The sequence below is a fragment of the Hetaerina americana genome, unplaced genomic scaffold, assembly GCF_022747635.1.
Source record: "Hetaerina americana unplaced genomic scaffold, ioHetAmer1.1.p SCAF_2, whole genome shotgun sequence".
In the NCBI taxonomy this organism is placed as follows: Eukaryota; Metazoa; Arthropoda; class Insecta; order Odonata; family Calopterygidae; genus Hetaerina; species Hetaerina americana.
In genome coordinates, this window is record NW_027286763.1 from 87,102,939 (window position 1) to 87,126,457 (window position 23,519).

The window sequence follows — 23,519 nt, forward strand, 5'->3', positions numbered from 1 at the left end:
CTTTTACTCTTTGTAGCTTTAAAATTGGGGTTTCTTCGTCTTATATGTACTACGTAACCAAAAGGAAGTGAGCTCACTGACGGTGACCGACTGCGTAGGCATATAATGCTGTGTCGTTGGCTAAAACTACTTAACTTGCCCATCGGTTTATTCTCTTCGGTCATTTGTGTATCTACTTAAAGAAGCTTTGTGGTAGCCAATTGGCACATATTGTGCCAATACTTCCCATAGTGTTCGACGTTTCCCTTTTTAGCCGTCTATTTAATCTACAGAATTCACATGTGGATTGGTGGCAATTTTTCAACTAAGGCTTATAGTTCAAATAATGACTCTCAAAAATATTGATACCACTTCAGTTAATTTCCTGGCTTATTTCTGCGTCTTTTCCAGTCCGTATTTTTATTACAATTGCCTTATTTTACCAACATCGTATCCCCCCACCCCCGAGGCAGTTATATTTTAGCCAAGGGCCTTGAGAGTACATTTGTCAAGTTATTTTTCAGTTAATGTTTCTCTCTGTAAACACATCAAGCATTTATAATTCATGATACGGAAGCACATTTCCATTGAAATGTGACCTTCAAGGCATCGAATGGGATAAATTAAAGTATAATTTCAGTTCAAAAGTGTTTTTTAAATCTCATTTGAGATTTATCTATGCCATGGTCTATATTGCCATGTGACAGGTTAGGAGGCAATGAAGAAGGCGAGGACTTTATCAAATGAATACCAAGTCCTGTAAAGGGGATTTTTTAAGGACGGTGTAAAAAATTACAGAATGAAACCAACAGAAGCAAGCACTCACTGCAAGCCCTTCCTCATGCGTTCCTGGTGATGCCAAAGGTTTTTATTTCATTTCAAATTAATTCATTATTGATAAATAATACTTTTTTCTAATTATTTTTTAACATTTAGCCTAATTTAATGGGTATACTATGATAACATGTGGAAATTCAGATGATGAGTCACTCCTTTTTAATATATTTACACCTCTTGCTCCAGCTACATCACTGCGTGTTACAAATGTGGAGAAGGTTTTAAAAGTGTGTAACGCATAATATTTGATTGGCTGCTTATGATAGGTAGCAAATGGATTTTAATCCCTCTTTCATTTGTCAGAGTAGTATGAACCGTTTCTTTGATAATTGAGTTACATCTTGCCAGTTCTAAAGGAGAAATTTAAATAGTTTCACACACACCTCTTACCAAGTAACAGAGAAAATTATTTATGTAGTATGGTCCCAAATTATATTTGTAAATTTGGAATTTTCAATAAATTAACTAAGATAAATATCATTAGAACCAGATTGAGGCATTCGTTCTGCTTCACATGAGAGACTGTCAAGAGAATTAGGCTCCAGAACCCAGATATTTTTTAATTAAAACACCGAAGTTCATGACTTAGTCAAACGCCCAGTATTGCATGATGTATGTAAGTTTGTTAATGGAATGGCAAATGTATGTCCTTATGTAGCTATGAACATATTTTTGAGAATACATGACTGGTGCCATAACGCCATCTGCTACTCACCTTTGTGGTGGCTTGCAAGGATATTCTGTAGATGTAGATAAGGTCGGAGTTAGATATTTTCAACATCAACTGCAAAAAATAATAATGTTGCATCAATTTTCTACTTACAGTCCATTTAACTTACCTTGATATTATGTACTTTGTTTTGATTGATTGTAATTTCATTTGTAATGTTTGTTTGATGGTTTTTAAAGAAGATCATTGTATTTGGATATTTCTTTTGCTTCAATATTATATGTATACATATTTTTACACTTCCTAATGGGTTATTATTTTAATGTCTTTCCATTAAGCTCTCTTCTTCCTTGAATGGAGCCTGCATAATTTCATTTCTTAAAATTCTGCACTTCATATTAGTCGATGTTCTTTCTCCCAACACAATGGTGCTTTTAAGTAAAGGTCTTCTTTAGATTTCTCTCTTTGTAGTGCAGTGTCAAAATTCAGCATCTCTCTTTAGTGTTATATTTTTATTGTATTCCAGATGATTTTAATATTAAACTCTGGAAGTTACTTCTTGAACCATTGTGTTTTAAGGGATGTATGCATATCTTCTCAATTCTCTGTTTTAACTATCACAGTATCTGCAAAATGGACTATAAGATACTGGTGCGAGCAAAGAATGCATTTGGAAGCAACAGAGGATGCCACCATCATGGTGGTGGTCAAGTTTATTCTAATTAACAAGTGAACTTCACAACATGCATAAGCCAATGAAACATGAATGAGCATTCACCACGTCCTTCCTCTCCAAGGGGAATGGAAGAAAAGATAAAAAAAACGCTACATATACTCACAAGGTACCTCCCAAGTACAAGATGAGGAGGTGATAAAAAATTAAATATGGCATGGAATTAATATGGTATGAAACACAAAAGCTTGACAGAAAGTAAAATACCATGATGAAAAACACGAGTCTTAACCGCAAATTAATTTTCATAGCTCACCTCCCATTTAACTTTGGCTTTCCTTGATCTTACAGGATTACTTTCTCTTGTCCCTTGTTTTCTACTTGACCGAACTGATTCATTATTTACTGGTGCAACACCTCTTGCATTCCTTTGCCACTGGGCCATCACCACTCAGTGTCATTGAACTAGAATCAAGTTCTCTTGCCAGCATTTCAAATTGGCCTGATATGGTAGGGGTTTTTTAATGAGCATGATGCTCTAAGACATATATAAATCTTCCAAAACTTCATTCAATTTGCATCACAAGACATATAATCTAGCAAGGGAATCCATCTTAAAAAAACCATGGCGATTGGTATGAAGTTCCTTCAAAATCAATGGCCTTAAATTTTCTGTTGTAATAACCCAAGTTGTCCACACTTAACAATTCCACAGTCAATTTTATCTTGACAAAAGTGGTTTTCAAGAATCACTAATTTCAAATGGCTATTCAACCATGCAAAAGTCTAAAACCTTGGTCAACATGAAGTCCCTCCTAAATTCCTTTGCTGTTATCATTGCTCCAACCAGCACAGCTCTTAGAGGTCATAAGAATGCACAAACCCTTGCAGTTATAGGCAAATATTCCCTTTCATCAAGTTCTATACATGAGAAATCCTTTTATATCCTTCTCTTGCATGTATTAAGTGATATTTGAAAGATCATCAGTAATTTTAATTTGGAAAAATTGATATATTTGATTTGAAAATCGTAGCCTTGTTGTATTATTACTTATCACTGAAGTCTATGGGCTACTATTTCAAGAATGCCCCTTTTTCATCTACAATGTAAGGCATTTAGTGGTTTTTCTTCAATATGAATTTTCTCCAAAAATATGTTGTGTAAACTGTTAAACAGCAAATGCAATTGGCAGTGCATCACAATCAATCTGTGAGGGATTAATTTCTGCTTTTCTTAGTAATCTAGGTTCAAAGTCAATTGGCTTTTCCTGTTCATTCTCAAATTTAAGAATTAATTCTGCCCCAAGACCATCATGCAGAAAGCATCACAATATGAGGCCTGGTTGCCTTTGTGGACTAACGTATGTATGGCTTTCACCTATCTTTAAATGGGTTGCCCTTCAAGGAGCAGTTACCACTGTTCCCACCAGCACAGCTCTAGAAATCATCAGAATATCAAAACCCTCACAGCATGCCAAGGTTGGGGTCAGTGGGATGGAGTCAGTCACCCTATTTGCATGATAAATTTGGGTGTTGTGTTGCGATAATACCTACATTTCATTTGGCTAAAATGAAGTTCTATTTTTAATGAATTGATATCTTCAATTCATGTTTGTTCCATAGTATAAATATTGAATAGTTTCGCTATCAATATCCCTTACGTCGGCGCTGTGTACGTTATGGGGCATTTCTTCCTTAATGATTTACTGGGCACTAAATTTGTAATATATTCGGGGCTTATGGGAAGTGATTGCGCAAAATATAAAATTTCTATCCTTCTTTTTCCTCTAAAAGTATGAGAATGGGGATGAACTCGTTTTCGTTTGTGCGGATCCCTCAAACATCGAGGGATCCGAATTTGAATCCTGGTTAATGCAAATGATTTTTACACCCTAAAATGTGTGCATTGTAATTCATATTAAGCGGATGACTCCATAAAAGTTACTGCCGAAGTATCTCTCGCAGTTTCTTGAATTTGTCAATAGTGAAACACCCCAAAGTTTAAAGTTGGCTTTAACCTCGTGATCTGTGGTACACGACTAAGAATGCCTGTGACATTTTATGTTTGGTATTTCATCACAACTTTTGTTCCTTTCAAGAGCCAAAATCTCCGAGAGTAAGAGGACACCTCAAGAGCATAACTGACTACAGCACTCAGACATCGAGGGATCCTATTTTGAACCCAAGTCAAGGCGAATGATTTTGCATTCTGAAATTGCTGCAACATCGAATTCAGTTCAATCGAGATGGGAATAGAGATTCCTAATACGAGGGCGATTCGAAAAGTAAGATCTCCTATATTTTTTCATGAAAAATCAAATTTATTCTCAACTTCGTGTACATCGTATGAAAGGATGAGCATTTAGCTATTTTTTCTACATAGTCACCTTGGCGATCAATCACTTTTTGCATCCTTTTAAGCAGATTTTTAATCCCGGCGTCGTACCTTTCTCGCCGCGTCACGTAGCCAACTGACGACTGCTTCTTGCACTTCCTCGTCTCGCTTGAATTTCTGTCCTCCGAGGTGTTTTTTGAGAGCGGGAAACAAGTGATAGCCGCCAGGGGCAACGTCTGGGCTGTAATGAGGGTGGTCGATGATATCCCAGCTGAATTCATTGAGTGGGATGGTCGAATGATGTGACACATGTGGACGTGCATTGTCATGATGCAAACACACTCCTTTGGTGAGACACCTTGTTGTAACCGAGGACCTCAGACACAATATTCTGCACGGAGAAGTAGCCACTCTCTTCATTAAGGCCTTCCTTTATCTCATGAAGGGTAATTCTCCGGTTATTGCGCAACATCTCATCAATTGGAGCCACCGTTGATACCGGCATACTCGGCCGCCCCGACCGCTGCTCATCGTAGACGTTTTACCGGCCATCAAAAAACTCCCTGCACTACTTCCGCACGTTTTTGATGTCCATACACTTCTCACCGTACGCTCGCACTAAATGGCGATGAATTTATATCGGAGAAGCAGTTGTCAGTTAGCTTCGCGACGCGGCGGGAGAAAGGTACGACGCCGATATTCACAAGCTACTTACAAGAATGCAAAAAATGATTGATCGTCAAGGCGACTATGTAGAAAAATAGCTGAATGCTCAGCCTTTCCAAGGATATACGCAAAGTTGAGAATACATTTGATTTTTCGTGAAAACAAAATAGGAGACTTTACTTTTCGAATCGCCCTCTTGTATAAGAAATGGTTGATTTCATATTCCAGTGTGAAGGCTCTCATGATCTGAAGATTGTGAAAATTGCATACTTCAGGATTTCACTGCATGTGTTGCTTTCTGTTGAAATCGGTTTTTACTGTGGTAACTGTTGTCAGCTGAAAGCAACTGTGTGCCGCTTTGGCAATCAGCATGTAATCATTAACATGGATGTTAAATTTCTGGTGAGTATTATGTGGGTGCATATCACAATTTAATTGAAAGTTGGGGATGTTGCCTAGCAAACATTGTGTGAATTGTGGATGGTCCTTCTCTTTCGCTCAAAGGTTTACCTTATTTTTTAGGTTAAAATCTGTTTTTAAAAAACATATGGCATTCCAAGAGAGTACTCCCATTCAAATTGATATGCACGACCTTTGAGGATCTGGAATTTTTGAGATTAGACCATTGTACAAACTAACCATATCTTCTTTTATTTTCTGTATTCAGGATTAAAATTTTTTAATATAATTACATATCATGAATGCATCCAAAGGCATTAATTTTGTCTAGCGTCTGACAAAATTTCATTGTTTGGAGTACATTTTCATTCGCATCCACCTTACACTGTGTATTGGTAATAGGAGCATTCCTAAGGGGTGTATATGAAATCAGCTTATCAGAGTTCCTAAGGGAGATAAAGCGTCAATTTATTTCCGCAAAGCCTTAATACAAAGTTGGTGGGGCAAATTTTCTATCAACCTGAATTTATCTCTTGTTTGACCCTTGAATTTTTTGTAGAATATTTCCTTGATTGTGAATAATTTAAGCTTTAAGTGAGCTTGCTTCTACACCTGTACTATTAACTGGTTGCCTTTTAGTAAAGGATTTAACATATCTTTCTGATAAAATGGCTATTGCAAAGGCCTCCGATCTGTTTGGAGTATGATTACAAAATCAGTCAAGCGAAAATGCCAATTGTTTTTACAATGGGCGAATTGTTTATCGTCAACACAAGTATTCAACTTATCAGCGGTCAATAAAATATATACATTCTTTCTTAATTCCCTTCCGTAATTTAGTAAGAAAGTGGATTCCGATCGAAGAGTCCCCTCATCAAACGTCGGTGGTGTCCAGGGCATGCTCAGAATGTGTAGTATTTCGCGTTCCAGCTCATATTTACTAGCTACTTACATAGCCCAGGAAATACAGCCACCTGCATACTCCAAATGCGGGTTTTCTTCTCGCAGAGCTTACAAACGATGTGACTTTTACTTGTGATTAGTTAAAAAAAGGTTCATGTGGTATTCGTACCTGCCGCTCGACTATATTCAAACGGGACAAAACATTGATAACATCATGACAAAACTTTATAATTATTCTTCCCCCCCCCCCAAAAGAATGCTCCCTCGAACCTCCCTTGAGAAATACGGTATAAGAATTTTTCTCCGCACGCCAAGTGGCTCGAACACGCGAGGAGCTATAAATAAGAAAATCAGAGATGCCTAGCGTTAAGAATTATGTTTTTTGCTTTCGATGAATCTGCCATTAACATCTCAAGGAAGCAGGAGATTTGTTTTGGCGCAGTTGGGATGACGTAAATCACAAATGAAGACGTCAACGAGAAGGAAAGAAGGCATGTAAGCTATTTCACGAATAAGACCAATAGTAAATGACCTATCGATACGTTTCATTCATTCCAGATTTAGCCGAGAACTTTGTTATAAAGTTGAGGTCGTGTAATTCATTAAAAAAGTATGCAAGTATTCGCAATTGGAGGAACATATACGTAGGTATTCACTACCAGCAGATGACAGTGCTCTCCGCTTAGAACACTCCTCTAGAAAAATCGCCGTCTATAATAGTGAGGTCCCCGAACCCAGAACCGCGTCTCTGAGACCTGGGTGTTATATATCAATGGTCCGAAAGGAGCGTGGGAAACGATCTAGCATCTAAAAAAGCACTCGGGTTCCTCATTTCGATTGGTCGGGTGATTATAAGCCCCACCCTCCCGCCTACCTCTACCTTGGAGACTTCTCGTTTCCCCTCCCCGAGTCCTGCTTTGACGGATCCCAAAAGGACCTTAACGATGAACTAGGAACTGAAACGATTTGTCATGGGTCACTGCCCCCTTCCTTACCTCCTCCACTACAAAACTAATGCTCATCTGAGATGAAGCGGTCGCATTTATTTCGAGGGCGTGTAAAATGACGGCTTCTTCATATGTATGTATGCAGCTGATCTTCGTCGCCCGCGGGGATGGCTCTGAAAACTCGTCCCATATTTCCACTCTAGGGATGCTGTCGCAGGTGCAAAAATGATTTCTGGCAACAATTATCGATTAGTGGTTCATCAAGAAACCAAGCAAAATGTACGAGCTGCTTTTAGAATTGTCCAACTTCTTAAAAAAGTCGTTGATAATCTGCTACTAATGCTTTTAGTACTGGGTTACTATACGTTTTACCAATTTCAAAGGCCAACCATTCTGCCGATGTGGCATCCCTTTTCTCTTGGCTAATTAAGTGACTTGAAAACTTTGATCTTTTCAGTTGTATGTCGTATTTAATTACATAGAGCGATAATCTAAAACTGTTCTGTTTTCCACCTCTGTCAGAAAGTGCCCTTAGGGCTCTATTGAGCCAAGAAAGTTTTTCCAAAAAACTAGGAACATGGTCCATTTGTACTTGTAGACTATTTTAAATAACAAATCTCATGGTTGTACCTATCATAAAACCTAGCACTATTTTGCCAGTAATGTTGGTGATTATGATAATCGTTAATCTTGCTATTGATTTACGTTATAGAAATATGACGTGGCGTCGGTCAATCCTAACTTTATTTTTTTATCATAGAAATTAATAAAGACCTTACTCATTTGGTTTGAGAGACTAAACAATTGCTCGTTCGATAATGATTTCACTGGAGCGAGTGATGATTCGATTGATTTTTCAGGCGCCATGGTTTCAAGAGTCAAGGTTACGAAACGGTGCAGGCGTGAGAGGGGCGCTGAACGAGCGGTCATCATCGGGGATCCATTCTTCCTTGCGGGGAGAGGGGACCGAGCAGGGGAATGGCCGACTGAGGAAGGGGGGAGGACGGTGTGGTCCAAGGGCCCTTTAAATTCTCCGGAAGAATTCTCTTTTGCCATTCTCACGAACCGCCCCGAGAGCTTGTGGCGCGAGGAACCAGGTTCTCATTCTGCAACTAAAGGTAATTATAATTATTTTTATGGAGTGCTCCAAAAAGGAACCACAGATGACGACCAGTCCTATTTATCAAAATTGAGGGGCGCAAAATGTTTCCTTTGTTGTGCTCGCGGATCTATCGAGAGAAATGTGGACTTTTAAATATAACAGTTCGGGTGTCAAAATCTCCTGCTTCGTTCGAACGGTCTATTGTTGCGATTGGGATGGGGAAACGGAAGCATAGGAAATCTTTCGAGGTCAGAAGTAAACTCGAGTGGACCGTACCCTCCTAAAATTTTTACTCCAGATTGCTACCTAATTTCTCTGATGCTTCCCAATTAATAGCCCCACGTGTGACAAAAACGTGACCTTAATGAAGTGAATAACATCATCTCTTCATTAAAAAAATAGGAGAATTTTGATGTACTTTCCCGCAATATTAATTCTGGTGCAGTTATTTTCAATGCACAGAGGTCATGGGAAGGTGCAAACATATTCACGAGATGTGGGGTAAATACGTACTCCTCTGTGGAGGAAAAAGTGCCTAGCGGGAGGTTAAAGAAGGAAGGAGCGAAAAAGTTCCCTCCTTCTCTTCCTTGAGGAAGGTGGCTTGGATCACCGGAAAAATCCGAAAACTAGTGAGTTTCTTTTCTTTTTTGTGTTTTTGTCTTTGCCCGCTAGTGTTAACTTCATATACAATATATCATCATATTTATTTGTGTGTGTATATATATATATATATATATATATATATATATATATATATATATAACGATTGTCCGGAAAAACTCATACGAGCGGCACAATAATGGGCTGACACAACATAACACAAATATAAAAGAATAGACACATATAAAAGAACACTTACACGGTAAATTGTTCGAGCTTTCGGCCCTCTCAGGGGCCTTCTTCAAGAGAGACTGAAAATATATTTTCAGTCTCTCTTGAAGAAGGCCCCTGAGAGGGCCGAAAGCTCGAACAATTTACTGTGTAAGTGTTCTTTTATATGTGTCTATTCTTTTCTATTTGTGTTATGTTGTGTCAGCCCATTATATATATATATATATATATATATATATATATATATATATATATATATATATATATATATATATATATATATATATATATATATATGTGGGTCGCGGTAGTCCAGTGGGTAGAGCGTTGGATTGCTGACTGGAGGGTCCCGGGTTCGATTCCCGGGCAAGGCACTCTGGGCACCTGCAGCTCCACCCAAGCTGAAGTGATCTTCCTGGGAAACCATAACCGGCACAGGGAAAGCAACTGGCCCCCCTACCCTGATGTGTGAATTTTCACTCGCCGTATAGGGCTTAGTACTGGGTCTCTACTATCACCTACTAAACCGACCTTCGGGTTGATTACTGTGTTTATGGTTATATATATATATATATATATATATATATATATATATATATATATATATATTGTATATATACTATATATATATATATTGTATATATACATATATATATGTATATACAATATATATACATATATATAATACATATACAAAAACAAAACAATATATATATATATATACACACACACACAAATATATACACACGCACGCACACACACAAGGTGTGATCAATAAAAGACAGGACTGATTTCATAACTTGTTTATTTCGACGGATGCAGCCTAATCGAACTTGTCGCCCTCAATGTATATGCATTGGCTGACGACACACCTTTGCCAATGTTTCTTTAGCTCTCGAACCCTGCCTGGTAAGCCGCATCAGGGATCCTCTTCAGGTCTGCCGTACAATTAGTTTTAATGTCCGCAATAGAGTCAAATCGGCGCCCTTTCTTTGTTGATTTTAACTTTGGAAAAGAAGTCTGATGGAGCCACTTCTGCAGAGTAGGGTGGCTGCGGGATCACGGAAGTTCCGGTTCTGGCAAAAACTCTGTCACGATCAGCGCCGTGTGTGCCCGCGCGTTATCGTGGTGGAAACGCCATGCATTGTTTCTCCACATGTCCGGCCTCTTTCGGCTCACTGCGATCCTCGGCCTCTTCATAGCCTTTAAGTAGAATCTTTGTTGACGGTTTGACCTTGAGGGAGGTATTCGTAATGAATCGGCCCTTCCCAATCGAAGAAACACACAAGCATGACCGTCACATTGGACCGGGACATGCGAGCTTTCTCTGGTCGCGGATAATGAGGAGCCTTCCACTGATAAGACTGGACCTTTGTCTCAGCATCATAGCCGTAAACCCAGGTTTCGTCACCGGTTATGATGGTTTTAAGAAACTCTGGGTCAGCATTGGCTTGATCCAGGAGTTACTGACAAATGCCCACATGTTTTTGTCTCTGTTCATCAGTCAGCACCCGCGGGACGAACTTTGATGCGACCCGCGTCATGCTAGAAACGTCCGTCTAAATTGCCTGACAGGATCCAAAACTAATGTTCACTTCCTCGACTATCTCCCTAACAGTTAAACGGCGATTTGCCCGAAACAAATCGTTCACAAATTTGATATGGTTGGGGTTTGTCGAAGTTGAAGGCCACCCCGTTCGCGAATCTTCATCTGTCGAGGTTCTGCCTGATTTAAAACGACTGTACCACTCAAAACGCTGCCTTCGACTCATAGCTACATTAACAAAGGCTTACTGAATGATTACAAATGTCTCCGTAGCACTTTTGCCAACTTTAAAACAAAATTTCACGCACACACGCTGTGCCTCGAGCTCCTTCATTGCTGCCGTTGCTTGCGACGACGAAGAGATTAAGACACATACCGCTGCTGCTGCGTAACGACTGGACGTAAACAAACGCAAGACCTCTCGTTTTAGTTGCCAGATGTATAGCTAGATACATCTGACATCGCACTGAGTCTCGTTTTGATCCGTTGAACGGTTTGCGCAGAATAAAATCAGTCCGGTCTTTTTTTGATCGCACGTTGTATATATATATATATATATATATATATATATATATATATATATATATATATATATATATATTTTTTTTTTTAAGGTAATCTACCGGTTAAGGTAGGTTTTTGGATGGACACAACTACCAAACAAATATTTTATTACTCCTAACAAAACACAAAATCCATCATCCTACTCTAAATCAGGTCCCTCTTCATCTCTGAGTACTTTCTTCCTCCCTTCATCCCGTCCAACATCCCTATCCTGTTCCTTCCCTTTCCTCTTTTGCCCAACATTCTACCCTCTATCACAGTCTTCAATATCCCACTGCCGGTCAACACCCCCTTCATCCACTTTTCCTGCCTCCATAGGATTGCTCCCAACAAACCCCTCTCTTCGCCCACCATACCAAGTACTTCCTCATTTGTTTTCATCTCTGTCCATTTCACCTTCTCCATTCTTCTCCACACCCACATTTCAAAAGCCTCCAATCTACGTCTATCCTCCTGCTTCAATGACCACGTTTCCGCACCGTACATAGCTACGCTCCATATCAAAGTTTTTACGAGTCTTTTCTTAACATCCTTACTCAACGTCCCCGTCATCAACTCCCTCCTCCTTGTGAAAGCCTCTTTGTCTAGCGCAATTCTTCTCCTTACGTCCCTACTACTTTGACCTTGTTGGTCCAAAACACTACCGAGATACGTAAACTGTTCTACCTGCTCTATTTTTTGCCCACCTATTTTAATGTTAAGCTTGGCCTTTTTCTTTCTAGAAAATCGCATAACCTTTGTTTTATTAATATTGATTCTCATCCCATACCTGTCGCACTGAATTTCCAATTCACTCAGCAATGCTTGCAGCCCCTTGGCTGACTGACAAACTAAAGCTTGGTCATCAGCAAACCTAACTGATTTTACGGATTCCCCGCCCACTTTCATTCCTACCTCGAGTTCTTCCCATGCCTCTTTGATCATTTCCTCTGCGTACAGGTTGAACAGCAATGGTGATAATGGGCAACCCTGGCTTACACTCCTTCCTAACACTGCCCATCCTGACTCCCCGTTTCCCACCCGCACCTGAGCAGTCTGAGACATGTACAGGTTGCGGATTAGCCTCCTTTCCCTCCAATCTATTCCTATTTTCTGCAGAATACTCATTAGTTTTTCCCAATTCACTCTATCAAACGCTTTTTCGAAATCTACGAAACAGGCAAATACCTCCTGGTTGTGTTCTATATTCCTCTCGATTAATAATCTCATTACTGCAATGGCATCACGCGTACCTCTCCCCTTCCTAAACCCAAACTGATCATCCCCTAAGTAATCATTTGCCCTACTCTCTATCCTTTTGTTTATGATCCTGAGAAAAACCTTAGCTGCGTGGGATATCAAACTAATTGTCCTATAGTCCTCACATGACGTGGCCTTTACCTTTTTCGGAATAGGAACTAAAACTGATCTCACAAAGTCTTCCGGCCAGATTCCTTCCTCATAAATACTACGGATCAGTCCATATAGCCTCTCCCTCCCACATTTTCCTAAGCATTTCAAAAGTTCCACGGGAATGTTATCCACCCCCACGGCCTTATTTAGTTTCATCTCCCTTAATTCCCTTTCCATCTCATTGTCTAGTATGCCTGGACCTAAGCTGTCTTCCTCTACGTCATTTTCTTTTTCAATGTCTAACTTTGTTGGTCTGAGTTCTTTACTATACAGTTCTTCTATATACTCCTTCCATCTCTCTTGGATCTTTCCTGCGTCAACTATTACCTTACCCGCCTTATCTCTCACTGTTAGCATAGCTCTTCCTCTCTTACTTCCCGATAACGATTTAACTTTGCTGTACAGCGCACCGATTTCACCCTTCCTCTGCAGACTTTCCATATCCTCGCACTGCGTCTTCCACCATGCTTCCTTTGCTTTATTTGTTGCCCGCCTCAATTTATTGTTTAATTCTTTGTACTTCATTTTGCCTAATTCTGTATTTATATTCTTCCATTTTCGCCGCTCATCCATTTTTGTAATCATCTCATCCGTGATCCATGGTTTCCTAGTCCTATTAGCCTTAACGGTTCCAATAGTGTCTTTTGCGGCTTTAGACAACCCTTTCTTGATCATTTCCCATTTTTCTTCGATAGTACTAAGCCCTTTACCATCCTCCATGATTTTCTCTACCGCCTGTTTGTATTCCTTCCTTTTCAACCCATTTAATGCTTCCTCATTCCATTTTCTAACTCGCCGCCCCTGCCTTATCTTTTTGAAACGTAAGCTACATTTCATAACCACTAAATTGTGGTCTGAGTCCGTATCCGCTCCCGGGAAGCTGTGGGAATTTATCACACTGTTCCTAAACCTGTGTCTAACCAGGATATAATCTAGCTGATATCTTCCTGAGTCACCTGGCATTTTCCATGTATACCTGCGTCTTTATATATATATATATATATATATATATATATATATATATATATATATATATATATATATATTATATAAATAAGGTGTGATAAAATTTTTTATGGTTTTTTATATACAGCAGGAGAGGTGGTGAAGGCGAAATCGAGCAGATCACAAGTGCATAAATATTTCCTTGACCGGGACTTGAACACCATCGGCATACTTCCGATGCTTAAACCCTTGTATGCATTCAAAAACCTTAATCCACCTAATATTTTATTTGGTCTTATTTACGGTATTGTACTTTTTGTTCGAAGCTTATTTATGCTAAATAATTCATTTACAGCCGCCAGCAATGTTGCCATCCTTTATTTAATTAGACCTTCGTGGTACACAGGAAGTATAATTTTAGTCGTAAATACAGTGGAAAAAGGATGTGGCGTGAATCTGCTAAATAATATATATATATATATATATATATATATATATATATATATATATATATATATATATATATATATATATATATATAAAACATCTTCGAAATGGAACGCTCTTCGGCGACGCACAAATATGTAAAAACACAGATTTAGATTTTTAGAATATAGAAACACAAAGAAAGGACACTCACAATTTGGTATTTGAATCAGAAGAAAATTGCTTGGCGTGATCAGTTCTTATATCTAATCGAACCAAAAACAGATCTCAGATCCATAAAGCACCACGCACCACATTTAAAGTCTTTTCTGATGTTTGCTTTACATCTTTACTCAAGTGTACTCGTCACTAATTCTCTTCCTCTAGCAAATACCTCTTTCGCTAACGCATTTATTCCCTTAATGTCCCCATTGACTGCTATGTCCATTTCTATCTAATATACTTGCCAAATACATGAAGTACTTCGCCTGTTCAAGTTTATTTACTTTCATTCTAATGGTTAATATACTTGTACTTTCCTACTTCTCTAATAAAAAGAGACTTTCAGGCGTGATATCAGGTGGAATATCACGATTAACTGAAAATTGGCAATTTTCCACAAAATAAAATTTAATGCGACCGGTTTCAATGTAACTGCTGATGATGATGATGTAGTTACATTGAGGGTAAAAAGAAACTTTACACTTTCACAGTAAAGATTTAATATTTCATTGGTGAAATATTAAATCTTTATTGTGGAAGGGTAAAGTTTCTTTTTACCTTCATAATGAAGGAATTCCACAAAGTTAAACCTTAAACTGGAATGTTAAGTTGCATTGAAACCGATCGCATCAAATTTTATTTTGTGGAAAATTGACAATTTTTAATCAATTCCGACTTCTCGAGAATCTCTTTACTTTTGTTTTCTTATGGTTAATCTTCATCCCATGCCTCCCACATTGTACCCGCAAAGCACTCAATACATAATAACTGCAATCCCTTGGCTGTATAACTCACTCTTTCTTGATCATCTGCAAACCTAACTGACTTAATCATCTCGTCACTCACCTTTATGCCCAGATCAAGTCCTTCCCAGGCCATCCTTAACATCTCCCCAGCGTATACACGTGTGTGTTGAAAAATACCGGCTCCTTAACCGGATCCCTAACTCAATCCCCTACCAATCATTGCCCATCCTGATTCTCGTGTTACCCTTAAAATGTGCCTTTGGGTCCATGCACAAGTGTCGAATAAGTCGGTAATCCTTCCGCTTTACTCCCATATTTCGCAATGCCTCCATCAATTTTGGCCTCTCTATTCCGTCCACGAAGAATTCGAAGACTTCCTGATTATATTCGATGATCCTTTATGCTAATATTCTCTCATCGCTGCGATTGCTCCACCTCGCTAAATTATAGATATTTTGGAGTAATTAATTTTGTCATTATTTTTTATTTTTTTTTGGAAAAAATGCAGATCATTTATTAAATATCTCTTATGCCTAATCTTTACTACCATTGGAGCGACCACCTATGGAAATATCAGCGGTTATACTCCCATTGATTACCTTCCTTCCTCTATGACTTTCTTATTGTTAATCAGTTGAAGTAATTGATACTATTGTTCCTTTGTAGCAGCCCTTGTTAGATCTATCCATATTGATGTTTTCATATTTTTTGTAATTGTTTGCTTCTCGTAATTTGTCCCTGGAATTCCTCTGTATTCATTCTCCTCTAGAACTTCATCTTAATTCTGATTTGTTCATAATAGCCCTCAGTAACCTTTCATGCTAATATATGTTCCATTTAAAGATATTATTTTTTCCTGTGATTTTCAAAGACCTCTCCTCACGTAACATTAGAAAGACTCCTTTAAGCTTTCGGTCTGTTTCGATACCGTTTTCTTCCGCTTCCTAGCGTAGGTATAATGAACATATTGGCCTTGAAATGAAATGACATTATTGACTTTGTAATTCCACACACTTTATTTAAAAAAAACGACTCAGGTTTCGACGTTGAACGTCATCATCAGAGCGTGAACGTGCGTTGAACGTCATAATCACCTGATGATGACGTTCAACGTCGAAACCTGAGTCGTCTTTTTTAAAATAAAGAGTGTGGAATAACAAAGTAAATAATTTCATGTCATTTCAATATGTTGTGCAAATTCCATAAAGTTACGCCGGAGACAACAAATTATATTGGCCTTGATAAGCTTTTAGTTACTCCTTGTCTCCAGTGAAATGTTTAAATATCAGATTATATACCCGCTTTCATTGGTATTCCTCGAATCTCGTTTTTCCAGAAATATGGTACGGATTTTCCTTTTATTTCATCTCGTTTCAATGTTTTATATCCTTCGCTCTCACATTGACCCGTTCTGTTGACTGTTATTTTTGCAACAGAGGGAAATGGTATGTCTTATTCAATCATTGGTTATTTTATTTCGTTCCAGGATCCAAATTGACTCGTCTTCGACGGTAATTGCGTCATCATGCCTCGGAGAGAACGCATGGAATTTATTTTCCTTTTGGCTCTACTCACATGCCCTTGCTATGGGCAGAAATTTAGCTTCGGCAGTTGTCCCACGGTCACTTCAGTCACCGGTTTAAATTTTGACGCGGTGAGTATTGTTCCGTGCCTAAGTCAGCATTCATCGCCTGTTAATGTTAGTTCACAAGCAGAGCCCAGCGTGGTTTATACTAGTATTGTCGACGAAAGTGTTCGCGTATATTCAGCATGTCATCATCATTACACGAAATAATTGAATTTAAAGGGATAGTTTCTAAGATAGGTAATTGCACTAGTATTTAAAATGATTCAGATCTTCTTTGTTTTTTAAAATTACCATTTTTTCGGGCGTGTCTCTTATAATATACTATGGATGTAAAACGTCTCAAACTTATTGAAGCGATCTATAAACTTATGGTAACACTCCTCCGCTGACATAATATTGTAAAATAAATATTATTGGTACAGTTTTAAGGTAGCACGTTGCTATTCTTGCCTTCACTATGGTGAGGCGAAACTACACAACCTCTTCTTTCCATCTATATCAGTCGCTTTAAAATTAATGGAATACCTCCGTCATCTTTAAATACTTGACACGTTTAAATTAACGTTACAAATCATCTCGTGTACTACCCAAGCATTCATCTTTCACAAATCTAGCACAAACATAATGAACGATAGTGGTAACATTGCGCGTGATTGTTTTTAACATCGTGGTTTATTTCAAGCCAGTGTGACTCCATTCACTTTCATTTTTGCCTTAATGTTTTCATAAATCCCTTATATGGAACTATTTACTGCTATTGAGGAGTTCGAATGGATTTAAAAAATTTTGTTTGTCCTGTAACTTATTAAATTTTGACTCTGTATCAAAAAATAGACGGACCCATTCGATAAGCAAATTTTCACACTCTTAAAAAACAAAAACGATGGTTTCAAAAACTTGTGTCATTATCAAGGCACATAATAACAACTTAGCAAGATATTTCTTGCATTGGCCATGATACTCATGTTAATGATACAATTTATCGAAATCATTTTCGATTGAATTAAAAAAAATACAGTGTGAAAACTTAGAGTTATTTGTTCTGTCTTCATGAATAGCAGACATTTTCAAAAAGTGATGCCAGAAGTGGCACGCGTATTTTATATTCGGAAATTAAATCAGTGGTACTGGTTTGAATGCTGGACGATTTTAAAAATGACTCAAATGTTAATGTATATATTAATATATTTTGCTCAGCCATATTTGTCTTGCTTATTATTCCTCCTGCTTGATTTTCTTCTCGGCAGATGGCGATCACATGGAGGGAGTATGCCCGGACTCCAACTATCCATATACACAATTGGCAATGCACACTTTACATCCTCACGACTGTTAATTCCATGGTCCTCTACAGCTTAAGGGTTACGGCGCAAAATAAATTGTGAGTAACATCCATCATTGCGCAAACATATGCTTGTAAGTGGGATAGTGTATTCATTAATAAATACTTATATTTATTTTTTTATTTGAATGGTACGTTTACTGACAAGAAATATCTAACTGTAACAGTATGTAGGTACTAATCTGAATTTCATCCATTGTATGCTGCCAGGTATATTGTGATAATATTCTGGCTTTCCATCCGCGACTCGGTAACTCATTGAAACGTGAATGTGTAGTGTTATTCTGAATTTACGTTTATGTCTGGAGTTTAATTGGGCCGCCTTGAGCAGTACAAGGCGATCTCGCCTAACATTACGTTTCAAACAAAAAAATAATAGGGTGGTTCGAATTATGCGGAGGAACACCGATTATTGGGAAATCATTATGAGATCAATGGTATTTTAAAATTAATGACAGGAAATCAACGCCAATCGAAGACCGAAAAATAATCGTGAAAAATGAGAAAAATTAAATAATATATCTATCCATACCCCCCTATCTTTTACTGATCACAATCCTCCACAATGCTATACGTAAAATGAAGTAATTACTTCCCGAAATAAAATCGAATAATGATTCACATATTTCATTATAACGTCTCTTCTTAGTTTCCTTATATTCGTTTGAAGAAACCAGGGCTGTGTATCTCAACCCTACAGGGCAATTAAAATGTTTTATGAAATAAATCTTTTGCGTAATGTACGCTTTCTTAATTGTTTGAGGCGAATTATACACATGTGGCGACTATCATAACGGTTTTTGTTGTTCGAAGAATAATTATTTGTTATGGTCAATGTACGAAAACATAAGTTGAAATATACGAGTAGCTTTGATAAACAGGCCCACCGGACATTTATAAAGCGACCCCCCCCCCCCCCCGAGTTGTTTTTAACTTTTTCATGCAGTGCCCATGCATCAGAATATTAATTTACGTCACGTTATATCGTTTGGGAAAGTATTATGATTTTTCCGTCTCTTGAGTACATTTTTGTTGATTTTGTTGAATTCAGGCCAAAACGCCCATAATTTGCAATTACCGTGAGGGTCTTATGATAGTAAAATATAACTGTTATCGCAGGAAGGAATAGCGTCATTGTTGTCCTTAGGAAATTTACACTCTGAGAGGGATTGATTAAATGGGATAATTATAACCCATTTAATCAATCCCTCTCAGAGTGTATGGGATAATTATATCCCATTTAATCAATCCCTCTCAGAGTGTAAATTTCCTAAGGATTGGAAAGCCCCATAGATGACGCCTATTACCTCGAGATACGACGCAATTTGAAGAGCTACTTGTTGTAACACCCTAGTTGGCATTAGTCTTGTCTTCTGTCTACGCGACTTTCGTTACAGAACTGGTCAAGCTGTGAACGTCATTGGTACTGTCACCCCTGGAGGAGGTAGCGGGGCGGTAACCGTTGCGGGATCTTACCTCACCTTTATGGTGTCAAGCTTTTGTAAGTATCCACCTCTTTATTTAATTAGCGTTAGTCCACCGCCTCTCCGTGGACTTCAGCCTTGACGAGGTAATAGGGCTTGAGTCTTCTGGACGAGTATCCTAAGGCTGTGCCTGAGGGAGCAATGATCATTCCTCCGGGTCAGTTAATTCGAACCATGGTTTTCCACGTGCCAGAAACAAATCGCGCTTTATTATTTCAAAACCGTGGGTGGATGGGTAAGAGCCAGATGAGTAGTAGTAGTTGGTTGTCCCTCCCCGCCGAGTATGTTCCTCAGTGAGGCATCTGAAAAGGCGTCTTGACCCCAGTGGCGCGGCCGTTTGAGTGATGTTGTCACGTTAAAATCACTCCTGAGAAAGGCAATTTGAAATCGGTTTGATAATTGCTCACCTAATACTAAACCCAACGGCGCGAAGAGAGTGGTTATGTATTGTCCAACTGCTTAGTGAAATAATAGTCCTGAGTGAAATTTGTTTGAAAGCAAAGATTATCAGAGACCAATAGCCAAACAACACGCACAGTAAAATTGAATGCTATTGTTCAAAAATTACTAACAGAAAAGAATTACGGTGAAAATTGGCCTGTTCCATTTAAGAAAAAGGAGGAATATTGTCACCCGGTTTGGGGTTGTGCCTTAGTCTATTACAAATATGCTAAGGAAGAAAATATAATAAACAAACTACGAGTTAGATCCCTCAAGAGTCATTGTAGACATAGGGGAGGTGACTGACAGCTGAGGTCATTTGCGCCATAAGGGTTGGATGAGAAAGGGTGGAGAGAGCCCCAATGCTAGCATTAGTCTACTCTTAACGAAAGGGGCCAAGAGGTCAGAAAGATGGCATTTTCTCTTACAGTACTCTCCACAAAGCACCTCAAGTAGGGGGGGTACCACTGAAAAAGATATTCCATCTCTAGGATTCGAACGCAGGCCCTCAGGGTGGAAAGCAAGTATGCTACGTACCGTACCATCTCTATTTGTTTATGTACCAGAACTTCCTGAGAGACCATATACAGGTAAGGGAAACATCACACAGGGAAAGGAACTGGCCCTCCTACCCTGATGTGTGAATTTCACATTGTGTGTGAGTGTGCAGCATATATATATTATATATATATATATATATATATATATATATATATATATATATATATATATATATATATATATATGGTGGCAGTAGTCCAGGGGTAGAGCATTGTACTACTGACCGGAGGGCCAGGGTTCGCTTCCCGACCAGGCCCCAATGGGCACCCTCGGCTCCACACAAGCTCTGTAATTTTTCGGGTACCAAATATTCCAAGAAAGCCATAGCCAGAAGTGAAGCACAGAAAAAGAAACTAACTGAAAAGAATGACGGTGAAAATTGACCTGTTCTATCAAAGAAAAAGAAGGAATGTTGTCCCCCGGGTCTGCTTTGTGCATTAGTCCACTTCGATTATATTACAAATACTACCTTGATCAAAAATTTCCCGGAATTTATTCAGAAAATTAAAAATACAAGTTTATTCATCTAAATCTATATTGTCCCCTTCAAAGTAATCCCCATCGACTGCAACACACTTATGCCAGCGCTTGATCCAATCCTCGAAACATTTTTTATATTCGGTTTTCGGTATGTCCATCAATGCTTCCTGCGATTTTTCCATTACTTCCTCTCGGCTGCTAAAACGCGTTCCCCGTAATGGTTTTTTAACTCGATTGAACAGAAAGAAGTCACAGGGAGCCAAATCAGGTGAATTCGGTGGCTGTTGGATGGTATTTGTTGCATTTTTCGTCAAAAAATTACGAATAATGATAGCACTGTGCGACGGTGCGTTATCATGGTGCAAAATCCACGAGTTTTCTGCCCACATTTCTGGTCTCTTTCGGCGAATTGCTTCACGCAAACGTCTCATAACGCCCAAATAATACTCTTTGTTTACTGTCTGGCCTTCTGGCAAAAATTCATGATGCACTACACCGTTGTAATCCATGAAAACCGTCAGCATTGCCTTCTTTTTTGACTGAAAACGACGTGGTTTTTTTGGTCTCGGCTCATTTGGTGAACGCCATTCACTTGCCTGATGTCTGGATTGCGTGTCGTACTCATAAACCCACGTCTCGTCTCCAGTAATGATCCTTTTGATGAATGTGGGCCTCGCAAATCATGTCTTTTGCGACGTCAACACGGTCTCTTTTTTGCATGAAATTGAGGTCTTTCGGCACCAACTTTGCTGCTACACGACGGAAACCCAAATCATTAACCACAATGTCTTGGGCGGATCCATAGGCAATGTTCAAGTCCTCCGCTATTTCTCTGATGGTTAATTTGCGGTTATTGACCAACATTTCTTTTACTTTATCAATTTTTTCACCGACTTTCGATGTCGATGGTCTGCCACTGCGTTCATCATCTTCGATTGACTCACGACCACTTCTGAACCGCTCGTGCCACTGGTAAACGACCGTTTTTTTAGAGAATCGTTGCCGAAACACTTTTCCAACATTTCCAACGTCCGTGCGCCACTAAATCCGTTTTTTACGCAAAATTTAATACAAGTTCGTTGTTGCAAATTTAAATCCATTTCTGAAATTGTAAAAAATCGCCAACACACACAGAGATAGATGTACTCTTGGCTACGTAACTTTTGCAAATGTCAAGTTATGACACTAAGATTTAAAGGGAATATCAACAACAGATGTACCAATTTAACAAAAAAAACAGAACTCAAATCGGAACGATGGGAGCGCCACACGGTGGTTATTCCGGGAACTTTTTGATCAAGGTAGTATCCTACAAATAATATATATAATGAACGAGCTACCAGTTAGAACCCTTAATAATAGTAGATTTATGGGAGGCGACCGACAGCTGAGGTCATTTGCGCCATAAGGTTTGGATGAGAAAAGAGGAAGGGTGGAGAGAGACCCGGTGCCAGTCGAATTTTAACGAAGGGGGGGGGATCGAGATGGTGCGGGGGCTAACGTACTGGCTTCCCACCCTGAGGGCGCGGGTTCAAATCCCGGCGGTGTTGAATATTTTTCAGAGGTATCTCGATCCCTACGTGAGGTGCTTTGTGGAGGGCACTTTGGGTGAGTACGCCGTCCGTCGGATGGGACGTTAAGCCGCGGACCCCTTGGCGCCTTTCGTAAAGAGTAGGCTAATGCCGACGCCGGGTTTCTCTCCACCCTTCATCCTTTCCTGTCCTTCCCCTATGGCGCAAATGACCTTAGCTGTCGGTCGCCTCCCCTCAAAACTACTACTACGAAGGGGGCCAAGGAGTCCAACGGACGGCATACTCCTTGAAAGTACTCACCACAAAGCACCTCAAGTTACCACTCAATAAGATATTCCATCTTCTAGGATTCGAACGCAGGCCCTCTGGGTGGAAAGCAAGTACGCTAGCCACCGAACCATCTCTATTTGTTGAAGTACCAGAACTTGCTGGGAGACCTTATACGGCACAGGGAAAGAAACTGGCCCTCCTACCCTGTTGTGGGAATTTCACACGCCGTTGGGCTTACTTCTGGGTGAACTCTACCATCACCTATCAAACCGAACTTATGGTTAATTACTGTGTTTATGGTTTATACATGCATATATATATATATATATATATATATATATATATATATATATATATATATATATATATATATATATATATAATGTTCCGATGACCCCTAGAGCTCTGCTGGCGGGAGTAATAATAATTGCTCCTGATAGGGTCACCCATGCCAGATAGGTCGAAGGTTAGGAGCCAGACGAAAGGTAGTCCACGCAGCGTCTGTTCCTCAGTGAGGCGGCTGCAATGGCTTCTGACCCCAGTGGGGCGTCCAGTAAGTGATGGTGTCACGTTAAAAACGCTATTGAGGAAGGCAACGGGAAACCACCTCAATTATTTCTTCCTCGAAGCAATAATGG

General features: G+C 39.1%; 1 long non-coding RNA gene across 1 annotated transcript in view; it reads left to right on the forward strand.

Annotated features, from left to right (window-relative positions):
• The window catches only part of LOC139688272 (uncharacterized), an 89,753-nt gene that overhangs the window by 64,948 nt on the left and 1,286 nt on the right, over window positions 1-23,519 (forward strand). Inside the window, exons 3-5 of the long non-coding RNA XR_011700732.1 lie at window positions 16,670-16,837; window positions 18,019-18,152; window positions 19,511-19,614. This is a non-coding gene — a long non-coding RNA (uncharacterized lncRNA). The remainder of the gene's footprint in view (window positions 1-16,669; window positions 16,838-18,018; window positions 18,153-19,510; window positions 19,615-23,519) is intronic.